Below are 17,556 nucleotides of genomic sequence, written 5' to 3'. Positions count from 1 at the left end.
GCCAGGGAGACAGAGCCTTTCTTTGCATAATACAGTATTACTTAGGTTTACGTTCCAAATGCCAAAAAGTCCCTTCTCTAACTTTCTTTCCCGTCTTGATAGAAGAGGGTCCTGAGAAATACGGCCCTGCTGAAAGAAAAATAGTAACTCCAATGCTCAAAGGATAAGTGGGTTTGGATTTCAACCTCAGGGCTCCTACTAAGGGGGGGTGGGGACTGTGGAAAACTGGAATCCCAACCCTCCCCCCCTTTTCCTTTTTATGGCCCCACCCGCAGCATGTGGAAGTTCCTGGGCTAGGACTAGGGGTCACATCAGAGCCACAGACCTACACTACAGCCTCGGCAACACCGGATCCAAGCCACATCTGTGACCTACGCCACAGCTCATGATAATGCCAGATCCTTAACCCACTGAGCAAAGCCAGGGATTGAACCCGCATCCTCATGGATACGAGTCGGGTTCATTTCCACTGAGCCACATCAGGAACTCCTCTTCAAGGGATTCTGATGACCCTCTGTCACTGTCCCAGGGATCTCTATTAGCCTGTAATCTCTCCATGTGTGTCTATTTTTTTTACATATATTAATAAGGACTATGCTAAACCTTTATGTATGTTATTACGTTTAATTTTTACAAAACTATGAGGTAGGCTTGTATATTAGTTGTTTATTGCTCCATGACAATAAGCCCAAAATTTAGTGTCTCAAAACAATAGTCTGCAGGTTTCTGCAGGTCAGCACTATAGGAGCTGCTCAAGTAGATGGTTCTGGCTCAGGGTCTCTCATGAAGTTGTATAAAATTATTCCAAGGTGAAGGCTTAAGGAGTTCCCTGGTGGCTCAGCAGGTTAAGGACCTGACATTGTCACTGCTTTGGCTCTGGTTACTGCTGTGGTGCAGGTTTGATCCCTGGCCTGGGAATGTCCACATGCCACAGGCACCAGCCAAAAAAAAAAAAAAAAAAACCCCGAGATGAAGGCTTGATTAAAAACAGGGTATGGAGTTCCCCTTGTGGTACAGCGGAAATGAATCTGACTAGTATCCATGAGGATGTAGGTTCAATCCCTGGCCTTGCTCAGTGGGTCAAGGATCCGGCGTTGCCGTGAGCTGTGGTGTAGGTTGCAGACACGGCTTGGATCTAGCTTTGCTGTGGCTGTGGTGTAGACCAGCAGCTGCAGCTCCGATTCAACCCCTAGCCTGGGAATGTGCGGCCCTAAAAAGCAAAAAAAAAAAAAAAAAGGGAGTGGGGCAAAATTGAAGAGCTCTTTTGGGGCATGGAAGCTCTGAAATAAAACAAAGAACAAATGGGCACTGTTTAGTGGCTTCCTTTGCCCTCAGAATTAAACTCAAAGCCCTTAGGATGGCATTCAAGGCCCTCCCTGAATTGGCTCTGACTACGGTTTCCAGATCCTTTAGGGTTTGGAACATATAATCAAAGTGTGTCATCAGGAGATGCCCTAGAAACCCCAGGTGGTGAAAAGACAGTTCAGTCCTTCAGAGCAACAGGAGAGCTGGGCTGGGTCAGGGCCTGGGTCATGCAGACAACACATTACACCCAAAGCCCTCCCCTCCCCCCCTTTTTAGGGCTGTACCCGAGGCACATGGCAGTTCCTAGGCTAGGGGGCGAATCAGAGCTGCAGCTACTGGCCTACACCATAGCCACAGCAACATCGGATCCAAGCCACGTCTTCGACCTACCCCACAGCTTGTGGCGAAGCTGGATCCTTAACCCACTGAGAGAGGCCAGGGATCGAACCCACATCCTCATGGATACTAGTTGGGTTCTTAACCAGCTGAGCCACAATGGGAGCTTCTGCTTTTGTTTTTTGTTTAGGTGAAATTCACAGAACATAAAAGTAACCATTTCATTTTATTTTGTTTATTTATTTTTGCTTTTTAGGGACACAAGGAAATAGTATTCTGCCATAAAAATGAAGTTCTGACCCAGGCCACAATGTAGATGAACCTCAAAAACCTTATGCTAAATGAAATAAGCCTGACACACAAGGTCACAAATCATATGATTTCATTTATATAAAACATTCAGGAGTTCCTGCTGTGGTGCAATGGGATCAGCATCGTCATTGTCTCTACAGCTCCGGGACGCAGGTTTGACCCATGGCCCAGAGCAGTGGGTTAAAGGATCTGGAATTACTGCACTGTGGCATAGATTTTGCAGCTTGGATTTAATTCCTGGCCCAGAAACTTCCATATGTCAAAAATGCTGCCATAAAAGCAAACGATCAAACAAACAAAAACCTTAAAAAAAAACAAAAACAAAAAACCCACTCAGAATAGGTAACCTCACAGAGGTAGAATGCATATTTGTGGTTACCAGAAATTGGGGGACTCAGTGGGGAATGAGGAGAAACTGCTTAATGGGCATAAGTTTTCCTTTTGAGATGATTATAATGTTTTGGAACTAAATAGAAGTAGTGGTTACCCAACTTTTTTTTTTTTTTTTTTTGGTCTTTTTAGGGCCACACCCATGGCATATGGAAATTCCCAGGCTAGGGGTCGAATCGGAGCTGCCCCTGCTGGCCTACACCACGGCCATAGCAATTCAGGATCCAAGTCACAGCAATGCTGGATCCTTAACCCACTGAGTGAGGCCAGGGATCGAACCTGCGTCCTCATGGATGCTAATCGGGTTTGTAACCCACCGAGACACAATGGGGGACTGTTTACAGGCTGTTTACATGTTTTAGTGATTGCGAATAATGATGCTATAAACATGCAGGTACGTGTATTTGTCTGAATACCGGTTTTCAGTGATTTGAAGTCTATACCTAGAAGCGGAATCCCTAGAACATATGGTAATTCTGTTGACCTTTTTGAGGAACCTCCAAACTTGATTCCACAGTAGCTGTGCCATTTTACATTCCCGCCAGCCACGCATGAGGCTCCAATTTCTCCGCTTCCTCACCAATACTTGCTTTTCTTTTTCTTTTTTTGCTTCTTAGGGCCAAACTCGTGGCACATGGAAGTTCCCAGGCTAGGAGTCGAATCGGAGCTACGGCTGCCGGCCTACACCACAGCCACAGCAATGCTGGATCCTTCACCCACTGATCGAGACCAGGAATTGGACCCAAAACCTCAGGGTTCCTAGTCGGATTCATTTCCACTGAGCCACTATGGGAACTCCTGCTTTTCTTTAAAAAATTTTTTTATTGTAGCCATCCTAGCGGTTGTGAAGTGGCATCTCACTGTGCTTTGGTTTGCAGTTCCCTGATAGCTGGTGATGTGCAGCATCCAACTCTAGCTCTTTAATAACAAAGTTTTACAAGTCCCTTTGGGAAACAGGCTTTTCTCTTTCACAAAGAGACACCAGACTCTGGTAGGGACTGAATGTGTCCCCTCTCCCCAGATTAATTTGTTGAAATCCTACCCCTCGATGGGATGGTATCTGGGAGGTGATTAGGTCATGAGGGTGGAGCCCTCATGAATGGGATTAGTGCCCTTATTAGAGACCCCAGGAGTTCCCTTGTGCCTCAGTGGTTAACAAACCCCACTAGGATCCATGAGGATGTGGGTTTGATTCCTGGCTTCCATCAGTGGCTTAAGGATCTGCAAGCTGCTGGGGGGGTCGAGGATGCAGGTGGGATCTGGCGTGCTGTGGCATAGGCCGGTGCAAGCACCTCTGATTCGACCCCAGCCTGGGAATCTCCATATGCTGTGGGTGGAGCCCTAAAAAGACAAAAAACAAATAAATAAATAAAAGGTTGGTTTTTGGCACTGAGTTTCGGGGGATCTCTTGTGTTAAGCCACAGCACCTGGAGCAGCTAGTAAGTGGGGCAGTCAGGGTTTGACACTGGGAGTCCCAAGCTCTTTTCACTCTTCCTCAGCCCCTCCCCACTGTCACCATCCGGTGAGATGCCAGTGTGACCAGCAGCCTCCTCTCTCCCAGCCTGGGGACCTCTGGCTAACCTCAAGGGCAGTCATTTCTATTTGGAAAATAAAAGCAAAAATAAAACATTTTAATAAAAAAAATCAGCATTCAAAGACAATTGCTCACAGAATGTATCCAAGCCTCTCTCGGTGACAGCTGTGGTTCTTGCCAGGAAGGAGAGCCGCCAGCCCACTTATCGCCCCCTGCCTCCGCCCTGCAGGCGAGAAAACCTGAGTCAAATGAAAAGCAATGAGAATGTCTGTTCACTCCTGACACCCGTGCGATTTGCTCAGCTCACAAAGATTCCTCCTCCTCCTCTTTTTTTAAACATTGTCTTCTCTGTGCCTACCTTGCCTGTGCTATTTGCAAATATATTTCTTTGTTTTCATTATTATTTAAACAGCTTAGATTGAGAACTTTTTCTGGGGGGAGGGGTTTCATTTTTCACCTTACAATGAGTCCTGATGGATCCACATGCCCAGAAGGAGGAACACACATTCACATTCAGTAAAACTTGGGCTCTTGAGGTTCCCCTTGCGGCTCAGCAAGTTTGGAACCCGACTAGTATCCATGAAGATGTGGGTTCAATCCCTGGCCTCGTTCAGTGGGTTAAGGATCCATCGTGGCTGAAAGCTGTGGCAAAGGCTGGCAGCTGCAGCTACACTTCAACCCCTAGCCTGGGAACTTCCATATGCTGCAGGTGCGGCCCCAAATAGAAGAAAAAACACACCAAAACCCTCAAATAATGATACCATCCAGATTCAGAGTCGCTGCCTTCCTTTGAATTGCCTTCTCCGTGATGTCTTGATTTTTTCAGCTTCTCTTGGGGTTCCGTGGTAACTGAACCAAATGCAGGGAAAGACAGGGTTTCTCTGTCCAAGAGCCAGACAAGAAATCAAGGATGGAGCCTTGTTTTCTCTGGCTGGCCCTTCTTGGGTCATGATTCCCTGCCCTGAACAAATCACCTTTGGATGGACCTGCTGGTTCCCACTTTGGGTCAAAGGCTGTGAATATGACTCCACAGGAAATCGGTGAAAAGGGGGACACAGGGACTGTTATCACAGGAAAGGGAAGAAGGTTCGGACAGCCAGAACGTAAACAAGCACTACGGGGTGGAGGTGGGTGCAACTGCATTAAGTACCCACAGACCTGTCAGCTCTAACAGGGCATGCCCAGAAGGCAAGGCAGAAATGTCATTATACACATTTGAAAAGATGCTGAGCTCACTGAGGATCTGGGAAATGCAAAGTCAAGCATTCCATGAGAGGTAACTTTCCCACCTCCCCGACCCAGTGGCAAAATAAGCAAAAGCTGTATCATCTGGTATTGGCAAGAGTTGGGGTGTAAATTGGGGACATCCTTTGGGGAAGATAATTGAATGATAGTTTCCACAGATTTAAATCCTCGTTTCTGGAGTTCCCTGGTGGCTCAGTGGGTTAAGGTCCAGCACTGTCACTGCTGTGGCTCTGGTTAGTGCTGTGATGCAGGTTCCATGTCTAGCCCAGGAGCTTCTGCATGCCATGGGCACAGCCCAAAAAGAAAAAAATATATATGTGTATATCCTTACTTCTAGAAATCCCTAGAAATAGCTATGAGTGCCCAAAGATATATAATCAAGTGATGACGGCCAAAGGGTTGTTTGTAAAAACGGAAGAGTGGAAAACCCCAACAGTCCATCAACAAGGAATCGACAAGGAGATTACAGCATTTTTGCGCCACCTGGTTCTGTGCCACCATTAAAGTGAGAGAAGCAGGAGTTCCTGCCATGGTGCAGCAGAAATGAATCTGACTAGGAACCATGAGGTTTTGGGTTCAATCCCTGACCTCGCTCAGTGCGTTAAGGATCTGGCGTTGCCGTGAGCTGTGGTGTAGATCACAGACGAAGCTCAGATCTGGTGTTGCTGTGGCGTAGCCCAGGAGCTGTAGCTCTGATTGGACCCCCAGCCTGGGACTCTCCATATGCCGCTGGTGTAGCCCTAAAAAGCAAAAAAGAAAAAAAGAAGAAAAAAAGAAAGAAAGTGGGGAGAGAAGCAGATCTTTGTGAACTGACATGGGATGCTCTCTAAAATATATCAAATGCCAAAAAAAAAAAAAAGCGAAAGATGCGTAAGAATATATGAGAGGGGAGTTCCCGTCGTGGCACAGCAGAAACGAATCCTACTAGGAACCATTAGGTTGTGGGTTTGATCCCTGGCCCTGCTCAGTGGGTTAAGGATCCAGCGTTGTGACCTGTGGTGTCGGTCACAGATGTGGCTTGGATCCAATGTTGCTGTTGCTGTGGCGTACGCCAACAGCTACAGCTCTGATTCGACCCCTAGCCTGGCAACCTCCACATGCCATAGGTGCAGCCCTAGAAAGCAAAAAAGAAAAGAAAATATATGAGAGGAATTCCCATTGTGGCACAGCAAAAAGGAATCCGACTAGTATCCACGGGAATGCGGGTTTGATCCCCGGCCTTGCTCCGTGGGTCAGGGATCTGGTGTTGCTGTGAGCTGTGGTGTAGGTTGCAGATGTGGCTCAATTCCCGAGTTGCTGTGGCTGTGGCATAGGCCAGCAACTGTAGTTCTGATTTGACCACCAGCCTGGGAATTTTCACATGCTGCAGGTATGGCCCTAAAAACAAAAAGCAAAAAAAAAAAAAGGAAAAAAAGAAAATATATGAGAGACAATAGAATGCAATGGTTATGTGTACATACTCTGGGGCCAGGCTGCCTGGGTTTGAATCCCAGGTCTTCCTCTCTGACGCTGGGTAATTTTGGGGAAGTTACTTCACCTCTCCGGGCCTGAGTTCCCCCTCAGGAAATGAGCGATAATAATAGAATTTGCTTCCTGTGGCTGTTGTGAAGATTAAATATACATATTTTTTCTTTTTTAATGATTTTTATTTTTCCATTATAGTTGGTAAGATTAAATATATTAATCTTTGGTAATAGCTTGCAGCAGGGGTTGACGTGTGCTAAGTGCCCAGCTACTGTTATCAGTTAGCCCTGTGCACACAGCTACATAAATGCAAAGAAAAGAGACTGTGAGGCTGTGCTTCAAACTGTTGATAGTGGAAGCTGGTGAAGCGGGACTTCGTCATTTGCTCCACATAGGTCTGGATTGTTAGAATCTTTCGCAACAAAAATATACTCATGGATTACTAGGGTAATATCATCCATATTAAAAAACCTAGTCCATTTTTTCTCTTTCCTTCCTTCCTTCCTCCTTCCTTCCTTCCTTCCTTTCTTTTTTGCTCTTTAGGGCTGAACCCGTGGCATATAGAAGTTCCCAGGCTAGTGTCAAATCAGAGTCACAGCTGCCAGCCTACACCATAGCCACAGCGACGCGGGATCCAAGAAGCGTCTGCAAACTACACCGCAGCTTATGGCAATGTTGGATCTTAACCCACTGAGTGAGGCCAGGGATTGAACCCGCATCCTCACGTGTACTGGTCAGAGTCATTTCCGTTGCACCACCATGGGAACTTCCTAGAGTGATGGTTTCAATATCGCCCATCCTCAAAGGCCTGACCACAGTGCTGAACGTTCTTCCTTTTGTGGACTGTTCTCATTCTGTGTGAGATCGTTTTCTCATTCTGTGGGGGACAGGGCAGGATTTAGCAGAATCCAACCCCCACTCCAGTGCAGCTGGAGAAGGGGAAGCTGAGCTTAAGCCATCTGTCCAGCCTCCGTCTCTGACTCACCGGTCAGCCTGGGGCCCACACCCACAACCTTGTTTACCTCCAACCCCACCTCATTCTCTTCCCTGCCTTAGGGTTCAGTTCTCAGCACTTTTCCCTCCTTGACGCTATGCAAAGGGCTCCCACTCAGAAAGTCCTGTTCTGGAGTTCCCTGTTGGCTCAGGGAGTTATCACTGCTGTGGCTTCAGTTGCTGCTGGAGTGTGGGTTCGATCCCTGGATCCAGAATTTCTGCATGTTCTGGGCGTGGCAAAAAAAAAAAAAAAAAAGTCCTATTCTATCCTCTTGCAAACACATAGAAGCAAATAACATTACTACCTAGTTTTCCAGATGAGGAACTTGACAAACAGAGTGGTCAAAGAGTGAGCCCAAGGTCACACAACTAATAAACGGCAGAGCTGGGCTTCAAACCCATTTCTTTCTGATGTTAAGGCTTGTTTTCTTTTCTTTTTCATCTTTTTGCCATTTCTTGGGCTGCTCCTGCAGCATATGGAGATTCCCAGGCTAGGGGTTGAATCAGAGCCGCAACCACCGGCCTACGCCAGAGCACAGCAACATGGGATCTGAGCCACGTCTGTGAACCTACACCACAGCTCACGGCAACGCCGGATCCTCAACCCACTGTGCAAGGCCAGGGATCGAACCCGCAACCTCATGGTTCTTAGTCGGATTCGTTAACCACTGCACCACGACGGGAACTCCTTGTTTTCTTTTTTAAACATTAGATTGAGTGAGTGTTTTTGTTTGTTTTTTGTTTTGCTTTTAGGGCTGCACCCACAGCATATGGAAGTTCCCAGGCTATGAGTCAAATTGGAGCTACAGTGGCCTGCCTACACCACAGCCACAGCAACGCCATATCTAAGCTGCATCTGCAACCTACACCACAGCTCATGGCAACGCCAGATCCTTAATCCAGTGAGCGAGGCCAGGGATTGAACCTACATCCTCAAGGAACCTAGTTGGGTTCGTTACCGCTGAGCCATGATGGGAACTCCTAAGTGAGTGCTTTAAGTAAGTCAGCTGTGCCAGGGGTTAGAGCTGGTGCCATCCATCCAGGAAAACCCTGCAGCAGGAATGGCTTCAAGGTCTCATCACTGCCAGCGTTCAGACCTTGCCGTGGCTGTACAGTGACAGCTGGCGTGGGCCCACATCTGTGGTTTCATCTGGGTCAGATGGTCCCAGCCAAAAGGGCAGAGGCCAGACAAGAAAGGAGGCCCAGGCTATGTTAAGTCCCTGGCTTCCTCCCCACCAAGAGCTGGGGAGGCCAAGAACTGGAGGCATGAACGAGTCAGCACAGAGGGAGGCAGAAACGGTGACTCAACTCTGGGTCATGATTCGGCTCTTCTTTGCCTAAGGGATGAGTCATCACCTTGACGCCTCTAGTTTTCAGACATCTAACTCATCCCAGCAGGGCACAGGAAAGCTCCCTGCCCTGCCACATGGGCTGTGCCCCCAGGTGGCCTTAAGTTCAAATTCAGGCTCTGCTGTTTACTAGTCATGGGACTTTGACAAATCATGAGCCTGCATCACCCCATCTGTAAACTGGAGATGCTAATTCCTGTTGTGCTGAGTGCCTTCATGTAATGAGCATTTATTGAGCACCTACTATGTGCCAGGCATAGGGGATATGGCAATAAATAAAACACACTTCCTGCCCCGTGAAGCTTACATCCTAGTGAGAAAAAAAAAACAATGAGAAAATAGGTATATATCATGTAATATCAGTTGGTGATAAGAAAGGGGAAGAAAAATTAAATGGGGGAGGCAAGAGAGGGTCAAGAGGGCTGATGGAAATGGTTCCTACGGAGGGTCCTACACACAGCCTGCACATAGTAGGGCCTCAGTAAAGAAACATGAATTCCCCTCCTTGCAATTTTAGGAAGGAAGGACCACATGGTTTTCAGGGCTGAAGAGGCTTCCTCTCCCTGAAGGTAATGCCCTGAAACGATTCCCACACAAGGTCCTGAAACAGGCTGAGGATTTCCAGCCCTGGGGCAGGGGAGGAGAAGGTTGCTCAGTGAGTGTGTGTATGTGTGCATGTGTGTGTGTGTGTGTGTGTGTGTGTTTAATATGTTTATTAAATTGAGGTGAAGTTCATACAACATAAAATTAACATAATCATTTTACTTATTCTGTTTTACTTTTTTTGGTCATGCCCGTGGCATGTGGAAATTCTCAGGCCAGGGATCGAACCCTTGCCACAGCAGTGACCCAAGCCACTGCAGTGACAATACCAGATCCTTAGCCCATGGCATCACAAGAGAATTTCCAACATGAACTGTTTTTTGTTTTTGCTTTTGCTTTTTAGGGCCGCACCTGCAGCATATGAAGGTTCCCAGACTAGGGGTCTATGCCATAGCCACAGCCACGCCAGATTTGAGCCTCATCTGCGACCTACACCACAGCTCACGGCAATGCCGGATGCTTAACCCACTGAGTGAGGCCAGGGATCGAACCTGCAACCTCATGGTTCCTAGTCGGAATTACTTCTGCTACCTTAAGACGGGAACTCCGAACATGAACCATTTCTAAACGAACAATTTGGTGACTTTTAGTACATTCAAAATGTTGTGCAACGTCGCCTCTGTTGAGTTCCAAGCCATTCTTCAGCACCGCAAAGAAACCCTGCACCCACTAAGCACTCACTACCCACTCTTCCTCCTCCCAAATTCCTGAAAACCACTAGTCTGCCTTCTGTCTCTGTGGATGTACCTCCTCAGCCTATTTCCTACAAATGGAAGCATACTACGTGTGGCCTTTTGGGTCCGGCTGCTTTCACTTAGTGTACTGTTTCTGAGGTTCGTCCACACCGTGGCATGCATTAGAACTCCATCACTTTCAATGGCGGAATACTGCTCCGTGGCCGGGATGGACCACATGTGTTTAACCTCTTCCTCCTTTGAAGAGCATCCTATGTTTTACTCTAGACACAGCGCTCACCCTGGGAGCCGATTCCAGGAAGCACTGAGAGGGAGCGAGGTGAGTCAGGGAAGGGCGAAGAACCAGTAAAGGGTGTGTTAATAGGCTGTTGGACAACTGGGGTTGTTGCACTGGGGCTCCCCCGAGATCCAGTGTGGGGTGCAGGTCAGCGTGGCCTCCGTGGAGATGGAGAACCTGAGGCATTTACCATCAACATCTGTCCTCTCCAGTTTAGGGTAGCCCTCGCGACTTTAACTCCCTCCATATTTCCATGGTGAGCTTGTGTTTGGTTGAGCTGGAGAGCGGCCCCAGGTGGAGGATATGAGAGATGCAGGTTGCAGAGTTGGGAAGTGCTAAGCTCAGGTGAGCTCAGGTGAGCTCAGGGATGTGGAGAACATCCACAGCCCCTGGGACCCTTACCTGTGTGATGCTTGATTCATGCCTGGCAGACATTTAAATGCTTTACAAATATCAATTCACAGGAATTCCCTGGTGGCTCAGTGGGTTAATGATCTGGTGTTGTCACTGCTGCGATGCGGGTTACAACTGTGGCACACGTTCGATTCCTGGCAGTGGAATTTTTCTGTCATGGGAGCAGCCAAAAACAAACAAATAAATAAAACAGAAAACGAATGTCAATTTACTGATTATGACGGCCCTATGAAGCAGGTACTATTACTACCTTCATTTTACAGATGGAGACACTGAGGCAGGGGAGAAGGGCAACTAGCTTGCACAAGATCACACAGCAAGTCAGAGCAGAGCAGGATTCAAACCCAGGACAGGCCGTGCTCATCACGACCACTCACTACCCACTGCTCTGTTCTGCTTCCTTCCATGTCTTGCACAGATACTAAGCACCAACTCCACCTGGGTGGTCTTAGCTTGGGTGGTCTCACTGCCTCCAAGAAGCCCTCCAGGACCATCCACCAAAAGTAGACCCCTCCTGGGAGTTCCTGCTGTGGCCTGCAGTTGCCCCAGACAGTGGCATAGGTCACAGCTGCAGCTTGGATTTGACCTGTGGCCCGGCCCAGGAACTTCCATATGTTGCATAAAATATAGACCTCCTCCTGCTGCTATGGCAGAATCCTATTAGCTTTCCTCACAGTTCTTAACAGTTTGTGATTATTTTATTTGTGGCTTCCCTTGTTTATCATCTCTCTCCACCACTAGACTCTCAGCATCATGAGGACAGGCGTACTCTATCTTGTTCACTACTGTACCCCCAGTTCCTACCTCAAGGCTAAGCTCAGAGTAGGAGGTTAATAAATATTAAGTATCCCTGGAGCATAGCTGAATAATTAAAAACGAACCCGCCATGCAAAACAAATGGACTGACGTCATGTTTCTATAGTCCCACCATATACAAATTACACTGTTTTCCAAATATTAATTAATGAAGCCTTTGGAATTTCCCTGAGGGACTGGCTGAGGGTGCTTCCATGTGAATAATCCAAGACGCAAATAGAGCAAAATGATTTATTCTGGGTCACTGATGACTCAGTGTCTGGGAATAGAAACATACTCCAAAACCTTTGCTCTAATTAGTCGAGGTAATTATTAGGCACAATAATTAGGCATGAATATCCTCAGCCAGGCTGTTTTGTAACCCCTGGAATTTTAAGACCGGTGCTAATTTTGCTTTAATGACAGGATTTGCTGTGGCTTGCCACCCCCAAACCATTTTTGCTTTTTCTAAGCGACCAAAAGGTCTCCCTCAGAATACAAGTCTTTTCAATAACAGATGCTTTGACTAACTCACGGTCATATTCTGAAATTGTCCCTCAAATTGTTTCCCTCTGATAGAGTTTTTGCTTTGTGGGGTTCTTTCTTCTTTTGGTTTGACATTTTATTCTTATTTTTATGTTTGTATTTTCTAGGGCCGCACCCACAGCATATGGAGGTTCCCAGGCTAGGGGTCCAATCGCAGCTATAGCTTCCAGCCTACGCCAGAGCCACAGCAAAGTGGGATCCGAGCTGCGTATGCGACCTACACCACAGCTCACGGCAATGGTGGATCCTTAACCCATTGAGCAAGGCCAGGGATCGAACCCGAAACCTCATGGTTCCTAGTCGGATTTGTTAACCACTGAGCCACGATGGGAACTCTTGGTTTGAGATTTAAAAAGAAATTTTTTTATTGAAGTAGAGTTGATTTGCAATGTCTCAAAGTGACTCAGTTATACACACACATTTTTTCAGATTATTTTCCATTATAGGTTATTACAAGGTATTGAATATATAGCGCCTTGTGCTGTTTTTTGGTTATTTTCAGCGATCAGTTCTGGTCCCCTTACAAACACCTCTCCTGGCTAATTTCCTTGTTGAATCAGTATTTACTGCGCCCCCTACTGGGAGTGGGATGACCTGGAAGGAAACAGTTCCCACCCTGAAAGCGAACTCCTGTGTATTCCTGGCAGGTGAGGAGGGTCTGCAGAATTTTATTTACTTCTTTACCTTCCTCTTGACCCCTAGTCACAGCCAATATTTCATGAGGTCTTACTCTCTGCATGGCACTGGCATTGCTCATTTGAGCTTCAAAACAGACTTCTGAGGAAATCACCATTATTAGTGCAATTTTACCATGCCCATTTTACAGATGAGGAAACTGAGGCACAGAGTTTAAGTGACCTGCTCCAGATCACACAGCTGCTGGGTAAAAGATGACTACAGGAGCTGATATCAGAATCTACACTCTTATCTCTTAATTACTACACAGAACTCACTCTACCATATATATATATATATATATATATATATATATATATATATATATATATTTTTTTTTTTTTTTTTTTGGTGGCCTTGCATGCAGCATACAGAAGTTCCACGGCTAGGGAGCAAACCTGAGCCACAGCAGTGACAATGCTGATTCCTTAACCACTAGGCCTAGAACTTTTGATTGTCCAGAAAAAACCCCCAGGTTCTCTGACATTGCATGTCCTTCTGTATTCCTAGAACTTTTGATTGTCCAGAAAAAAACCCCAGGTTCTCTGACATTGCATGTCCTTCTGTATATTCACTCAATGAACATTTGCCAGGAGTTACCTCGCAGCTCTGTGACTTAAGAATCCAACATTGGGAGTTCCCATCGTGGCGCAGTGGTTAACGAATCCGGCTAGGAACCATGAGGTTGCGGGTTCAATCCCTGGCCTTGCTCAGTGGGTTAACTGATCCGGCGTTACCGTGAGCTGTGGTGTAGGTTGCAGATGCGGCTTGGATCCCGAGTTGCTATGGCTCTGGCGTAGGCCGGTGGCTACAGCTCCGATTCGACCCCTAGCCTGGGAACCTCCATATGCCGCGGGAGCGCCCCAAGAAATAGCAAAAAGACAAAAAAAAAAAAAGAAAAAGAATCCAACATTGTCATTGCTGTGTCTCGGGTTTGATCCCTGGCCCAGGGACTTCCAAAAGCCATGAGCATGGCCAAAAAGCAAGCAGACAAATAGACAAACATTTGCCAGGGGCTCTGTCTGTCGGAAGTTCCCCATGAGGTGATGAGCAGGGTGTGGAGATGAAACAGAGTGAATTCTTACCCTAGAGTCAGGACAATTTGGGGAATGGATTTGGTGCCAAATTCTGGACTCAAATCCTTGCTGGGTTGGTAATTAATGTTGCCAGATTTAGCAAATAAAAATGTAAATCATCCAGTTTAATTTGAATTTCAGATAAACAGTGAATAATCTTTGGAGTTCCCTTCGTGGCCCAGCTGTTAACAAATCTGACTAGCATTCATGAGGCCGAAGGTTCGATCTCTGGTTTTGCTCAGTGGGTTAAGGATCAGTCATTGCTGTGATCTGTGGTGTAGGTCACAGACACGGCTTGGATCCTGCGTTGCTGTGGCTGTGGCTGGCAGCTACAGCTCTGATTCGACCCCTAGCCTAGGACTCTTCATGTGCCATGGGTTCAGCCCTAGAAAGCAAAAAAAAAAAAAAAAAAAAAAAAAAATTAAGTCATCCAGTTAAATTTGAACTTCAGATAAATGGTGAATGATCTTTTAGTATAACTATATTCCATGCCAGAGTTTCCTTGTATTTTATCTGGCAACCTTACAGGTAATTGCTGTGTGACTATGGGTACATCACTCAACCTCTCTGATCTCAGCTTTCCTGTGTTGAAAATGAGGATACTGATCCCCATTTTGCAGGGTTGCTAGGAGGAGTAAAAAAACATGTTTATATAGAGTACTTGAGGAGTTCCCTGGTGGCCTAGCAGTTAAGGACTCAGCATTGTCACTGCTGTAGCTCAGGTCATTGTTGTGGCTCAAGTTTGATCCCTGGCCTGGGAATTTCTGTATGCTAGGGGCAAGGCCACAACAACAACAACAAAAATCTAGTATAGTGTATTTTGTATAGTGGGTAAGAGTGTAGGTTCTGATATCAGCTCCCTGGGTTCATCATTTACCCATGAGCTGTGTGATTTGGCTGCAGGCACAGCCAAAAAAAAAAAAAAAAGAGAGAGAGAGAGAAAAGAAAAAAAAGGACTTGCACTGATTTCGATTCTCATATCTCGTCCACTTCCACAGGCAGCCCACTCTAAACTGCTCCGTGCAGCAGCTGGGAAGAGGGAAATTTTTAAACCAGCTAAAAGAATTCCCATTTTGGCTTAGCCAGTTAAGGACCCAGTGTTGTCTCTGTGAGGATGAAGGATTGATCCCTGGCCACACTCAGCATGTTAAAGATCCGGGGTTGCTGCAAGGTGCAGTGTACGTGGGTCACAGATGTGGCTGGGATCTGGTGTTGCTGTGGCTGTTGCAGCTGCAGCTCCAGTTTGACCCCTAGCTGAGAACTTCCATATGCTGTGGGTGTGGCCCTGAAAAGGAATAAATAAATATATAAATAAGTAAATAACCAGCTGAATCCACTGCCTATTGAAAACTCTTTGAGGTTCCCAAGGTTCCTAGACTGAAGCCCACAGGCACCTGCATGTTTCTGAAGCCCTTCAGGCTATAGACTGAGGGCAGAGACCCTTCTCAGGAACCTACCTCCAACCCGCCATCTCTCCCCAGAGTCAAGAGCTAGGGGACCGTCATCTCCGGACCTTAAGGAGGAAGGAAAATGCACGGATAAGGCGTGAGATAATGCGATAATCCAGTGTGGTACCAGGATGTTTTGTTTTTTGCTTTTTTTGGTCTTTTTGCCTTTTCTAGGGCCGCCTCCCACAGCATACGGAAGTTCCCAGGCTTGGGGTCTCATTGAAGCTGTAGCCACCGGCCTACACCACAGCCACAGCAACTCAGGATCTGAACCTCGTCTGTGACCTACACCACCGATCACGACAACAACGGATCCTTAACCCACCACGGATGTATGTTGAATCCAAAGCCTTCTTCTAGCCTCTTTCGTCCTCTCCATCACGGCTGCCCTCGTCCAGGTACCACCACTGGAATAATTTGCTAGTCTCCCAGCTTCCACATTAAAAATAACAAGAGCAAATGTTTTATAATGGTATTTTTTTGTTTGTTTTAAAGCCAAAAGTAGAGAGAAGAGATAATAAGCATACTTTCAACAATGATCAGCTCATCAGTTCATGGCTAATCCAGTTTTACCTACTCCCTAGGCCCTTGGGATTTATTAATTCCTCCTGCCTGGGTTTTGGGGTTTTTTTAAGTTTGTTTGTTTGTTTTTTTAATTTCAGCCTTTTCTTGTTCACGCAGTGGAAGAATGAATTCTGCAAACGCGTACAGGCAGCAAGCAGGCGAAGCCATTAGTAGAGGGAAGCAAATAGCTCTCAGGGCTGCTGGGAGAGGGGAGAAGGCCCCTGCTCTCTATTGTTCTATAGGGGTTTTTATCCCTTAAAGATAGGGGGGCACCAACATGGGGTCCAGGAAATATGTGGTTTTCTCCCATTGGCTCTGGCCAGTTACCTAGGTCAGTCCTTGTCCAGTAGGGGTCTTAGGGGTAGAAATGTCCCATAAGTCTTATGATTTCTTTGCCCTTTTCTTCCTATAAACTGAGTCACAGGGGTTAGGGATTAATGCCCATCTGGGTGTAGGTACACTCCCTAGAGTAAACAAGGCTTGTGGGGATGCTACTCCCTATAATAAACAAGGCCTGTGGGGAATTACTCCCTGGAGCCCTTAAACCACAAATGTTAATCAACAGCCTATCAAAGAACGCATTGAAGCCCCTGCTCCTACACTGACTACCTGATTAGTATTCTGCCCCAATAGGAGGGAGGAGACCACCAACCTCCCAGGATCCTTGGCGCTGGAACCCATCTTGACTGAGAGGTGCACATGCCACCAAGAAGGACCCAGGGCCAGACCAGATATGGGCTGAGCAAGATGATCAGCCAGGGACGATCTGTAAACTAACTCCATTCCCATAAAACCAGAGACCATGGGCCACATGGCTGAGCAGTTCTCCTAGGTCCCCTTACCCTACTGCTCTCTGCCTAGGCTCCCCTTCCCAATAGAAGACTTTTGTTTTTTAAAGTCCCAATAAAGTCTCTTGCTTTGCCAGCAAAAAAAAAAAATAAATAAAATTTCAGCCCTAAGGACAGAAAAATCTGACTTTTCATCAAGTCCCCTGCAAATGTGTTGATGGCCGTGGCATCAACTTTATTCCAAGATTTCTTCAGGGATTTGCTTTTGAATCCAAAGTTTTAAAACTCAAAACCAAAGTTAACAGCCCTTAAAAAAAAAATCTTGCATATCAAAAGCCTTGGCTTTCAAGATTACTGTCTCTGCCATGAATTTCAAAAGCCTGCTTAGGAAACCTTTAAAAGCCAAGAATTTGGCTCTTTGGTGATTTCCTTTTTTTCTGAATTGGTTTGGGTCAAGCTTCTCTAAGGGCTGTATCCAGAATGATTCAGGCCTCAGTCTCAAGGCTCGTTTTTTGTGGCGAGAGAAGTCACAGGATTTCTCTAAAACTAGGGAGCAAACGTGGCCTTGCTGCACGTGCAAAAAATGTTACCCGTGGCTATTTTTATTGTTGTTAAAATAATATTTTAGTGCATTGAAATGATTTCTCAGAATGTTCACAGATGTGAGGTCCACCACCTTGTTTTTCCATGCGGTTTTAAGCTCTTCAAGTACAATTTTTCCTAATACAAACTTTCAGAAGATCCTGA

At 46.4% G+C, this 17,556-nt stretch overlaps 1 long non-coding RNA gene across 1 annotated transcript; it reads right to left on the bottom strand.

Moving 5' to 3' along the window:
- Positions 1–3,953: 3,953 nt before the first annotated feature.
- Positions 3,954–15,523, bottom strand: LOC125126764 (uncharacterized). The gene is made up of 3 exons (XR_007134781.1): positions 15,467–15,523; positions 10,906–11,068; positions 3,954–4,100 (listed from the first exon to the last, which is right to left on the bottom strand). It is a non-coding gene; the product is annotated as an uncharacterized LOC125126764 (long non-coding RNA).
- Between the last annotated feature and the right edge of the window lie 2,033 nt (positions 15,524–17,556).

This window comes from Phacochoerus africanus, chromosome 5 (assembly GCF_016906955.1).
Source record: "Phacochoerus africanus isolate WHEZ1 chromosome 5, ROS_Pafr_v1, whole genome shotgun sequence".
Classification (NCBI taxonomy): Eukaryota; Metazoa; Chordata; class Mammalia; order Artiodactyla; family Suidae; genus Phacochoerus; species Phacochoerus africanus.
Note: the sequence above shows the minus strand (reverse complement) of the source record. Positions and strands in the feature narration are given on the sequence as shown.